Here is a 4,330-nt window from a genome sequence, read left to right on the forward strand (position 1 = left end):
ACTACGCTGAATATCATAACTAGTAAAATGACCCATTTGATCGATAAATATATACCCAAGACCAAGCCCAGTGCTTCTAGGAATACGAGGGGATCCCTACACATGAACCATGCGGCGGTCGACAAAATTAAGAAGAAAACCCAGAAATACAAGACGTGGGTTGGGTCAAACGATGAGCAAGACAGGAGGATGTATGCAAGAGCCAGAAACCAAGCAAAGATAGAGTGTAGGAGGGCTGAAAAGGAGTTCCAAAGGCTGGTTGCACGCGAGGTCAAGTCAAACCCAAAGGCGTTTTACCGCTATGCAAAGTCGAAATTGAAAACGCGAGTAGGAGTATCAGACCTGAGGCTTGAAGATGGTAGTTACGCAGACTCTGACCAGGATAAAGCTGAGGCATTGAACAGCTTCTTTTCCTCAGTGTTCACAAGAGAGGATGCAACTAACCTTCCTGCGTTTGAGGACAGACGGTTCGACACAGCACTGACCCACATTGTGTTCACAGAAGAGGGTATTAGAAATAAACTGTCCAGGCTAAAGGTCCATAAGAGTCCTGGACCTGACATGGTGCATCCTAGAGTGCTAAGGGCGCTGTGCAACGAGCTTGCAGAGCCCCTGAAGATCCTGTTTTGTAAATGCCTGGATGAACAAATGGTCCCCAGTGAATGGAAAGTGGCTTATGTGAGTCCTATCTTCAAGAAGGGCGATAGTCACTCCACGAACAACTATAGACCGGTGAGCCTGACCAGCATAATATGTAAAGTACTTGAGAGTATTATCAGAGATGCAGTGATGGAACATCTACTACGAAACAACATTGTAAAAGATTGCCAACACGGTTTTATGCCGGGGCGCTCTTGCTTGACACAATTGCTCAAGGTATTGGATATTTGGACCCATATTCTAGAACGGGGTGGTAATATCGACAATATTTACCTAGACTTTGCCAAGGCTTTCGACAGTGTACCCCACGAAAGGCTGAAAATCAGAAACAGGTACGAATTCCAATCCTGGCGTGGATAGAACTTTCTACATGACCGCAAACAATGTGGACCTTTTAAGGCTCTGGGGAGATTATTTTGTTGTTTGTTTGTTTCATAAATGATATGCCTGACGTTGTACACTCCTCCATACAAATGTTTGCCGATGATGGCAAGTTATTTCGGGAAATTAAGAACCAAGCGGACTGTGAAGAGCTGCAGAAGGACCTCTGTGGGCTCCAGGAATGGTCGAAGAAATGGCTGCCGAGATTCAATGTCACGAAGTGTAAGAGGATGCACCTGGGGCGTACCAACAGTAAGGAGGCGTATCATATGTCCCAACGGGATGAAGAAAATGCACTAGTTGAGACTGTGTGTGAGAAGGACCTAGGTGTGTATGTTGACAATGAGCTGAAGTTCTCGGGCCATTGTGAGAAGAAGGTAAATCAGGCAAATAAATTATTGGGTCTTATAAGAAGGTCGTTCAGATATCTAGACGGTCCGTCCCTCGTGACGATCTTCAGGAGTGAAGTGCTTCCCCATCTGGAGTACTGTCACCCCATCTGGTCCCCGAGATATGCTAGGGACTGTCAGTTGGTTGAAAATGTTCAAAGGAGGGCCACCAAGCTGGTGCCTGCACTTCGGCATCTCAGCTACCCTGCGAGATTGGAGCGCCTGAACTTGCCTAGCTTATACTACAGACGGGCAAGGGGGGACCTAGTTGAGGTTTATAAGCATCTCAGGGAGCACTACTCAGTTGAGTGTCCTTACTTGGAGCTGGCGGACGCTCGCCCCCACAAGGGGTCACAGCTCAAGATTGAAGAAGCCGCAAGTCCGGAAAACCGTGAGGACAAACTTTTTCGGAGTGAGGTTGTAAACTCTTGGAACAATCTACCAGAAAGTGTTGTGACGGCACCGAGTGTGAGCTCTTTCAAGAAAGACTTGACCAACACTGGAGCGGGTTCAGGTACATTCAGGAGCCGGTGCGCCCAGTGTTGCCAACAGTGCGTGACAGAGACGACCGATCGGCGGGAGCGGCGGCCGACCTTTTGGTGAAATATAAAAGGAAAAGAGTCGTGACCGATCGCCCAAGCGGCTAACAAAGCCGATCGGTGGCGAAGAGGATAAAAAGTAAAGGCAAAGGGAGACCTAATTGAGGTGTACAGTATAAGCAACTCAAAGGGCACTACTCAGTCGAGTGCCCTTACCTGGAGCTGGCGGACGCTCGCCCCGCAAAGGGGAACAGCTCAAGGTTGGAGAAGCTGCAGTTCCAGAAAACTGTGAGGGGTAACTTTTTCGGAGTGAGAGTTGTGAACTCTTGGAACAATGTTCCAGAAAGTGTTGTGACAGCACCGAGTGTGAGCTCTTTCAAGACCAGACTTGACCAACACTGGAATAGGTTCAGATGCATGCCCAATACTTGCCAACAGTGTGTAACAGAGACGTGACTGATCGCCCAAGCTGCTAACGAGCCGATCATTTGTTGAAGAGGATAACAGTATATGCATCTGTCAACAAAACAGATCTGGCTGCCGGCGATGTGTGCTTTACGGAATGCTGTACCGACTTCAGTCACCGAACTACGCCTGAAACAGTAACTCTCCCCGTGGTAAAAGGTAGGTGACAGGACGATAATCGAGGCAATAGTGTTGAGGGGTATTACAAGTAGGAAAATAATTGCTAGATAGATGAGCGTCCTAATCTACTGTATGCAGAGACAACAATATGTCTACGATGACGATTCTTGTGTGGAAAGAAAGACGTTAATCATAATATTGGATTGATAGATTGAGCCTTCGCTTTATCCCTAAGATGGAGGTGTGAGGAGAAGAGCGGCCGAATGAATTATCCTGTAGCAGTGGAGAGAAGGTCTCGTTTCAATACCAGTGTAAGCCAGACTTCCAGCATTCTTAGTGAATCAACAGTATTGTTGAGTAATAAGCCAACATGTGATTGAATCCATAGGAAGGGTACAACAAGAGTTTTCGCTGGTAAAAGTAAAGAGAAGAGCAAGAAATGGTCCAATAATAGCTTTTAAAATTTAAATCCTGCAATAGATCAAATCACTCTCAACACGACACAGAAACGTCAGACGACCACGGTGCTGAGTATACGCACAGTTAAGGTGAGTGAGTGTGTGTGTGTGCAGTTTTGGATAGTAAGAGAGAGCATCATGTGTTATTCGAACAATTATGAATAATTTTGGAAGAATCGTTTAACCGTATATGAATAAATTATTAATTAGAAGCCACAGTGTCTCAAACATGCCAAACATCCACAGGAGCTCTCAGATTATGATCTCCGGAGATAGGTCAGTATGGCGACAAAAATGAGGTTTTGTAGATCATGCATGATGTTTGTGATGATAATAAGATGACAGGACACCCACTGTACCTGAGGAATGATGGCGCTACACGGAGAACTAATTAAAATCTTTTTATATCCTTACCATCCTTACCTCAGAGCAACCCAGGACAGGGACTAGAAAAATTCCAAGCAAATTGGTTATCATGCTATGCGGACAGTGTGTCACCGAGGACTAGAAGCGACTGTCTCAGCAAAACAAATCCTTGGACACTAAACAACTACATGTGATTTTCAATAAAATCTAATTTTGAGCTCAAACTGTCGAAAATGTAAGTCTTACACCTTAGTAATTTTTCGTCCAAAATATACTTTTCTCTCAGAATTAAAATTTAAGGGGTTTAACTAATTAAGTACGTACAGAATAACACATTAACACCAAAATCGCATTTACGAAACCCATAATTGGAGATAAATTAGCATTGAAAAATGTCATTAAATTTTTCAAGCGTAATTACAACCACTAATTACCCCACAGTCGAATCGTGGACCTCATATTCGAAATCCCCATGCTCAGGAGTACTGATACAGTATACTAAAGCTTAACACTAGCAGTCATGAACTCAGAAAAGAGCTTGGAATATGAGGACATTATATGAAACGAGGAAATGTGCAAATGTTCAGTGATAAAAATAAGTAGGAGTAAACCATACAGGAGTAAAATAAGTGAGCTGGACAATACACATAGCTTAGTGGACAAGAATATTAAGTTATCTATCTAAGGCATGAGGGAGGTGTAGAAATTATTCGTCAAGTGTAATGTTAAACTAATGTTCTTGCCAATAAATCAAGTCTAGGCAAAAACAAACTATATGAATATGAGATCTTAGTTAAGTTTTATGAACATTTAACGAAGGTAAATACTTGTATCAGTCATGAGCGAGGCTACATTCTTAACTGCAACCTCACACTACCAGGTGAACAAATTGCAAGATAAACCTTTCAAGGACGATACATTGGCAGTATAAACCAGGGAGATTTGTTTGATC

This window comes from Homarus americanus, unplaced genomic scaffold, assembly GCF_018991925.1.
Source record: "Homarus americanus isolate GMGI-L3 unplaced genomic scaffold, GMGI_Hamer_2.0 scaffold8252, whole genome shotgun sequence".
In the NCBI taxonomy this organism is placed as follows: Eukaryota; Metazoa; Arthropoda; class Malacostraca; order Decapoda; family Nephropidae; genus Homarus; species Homarus americanus.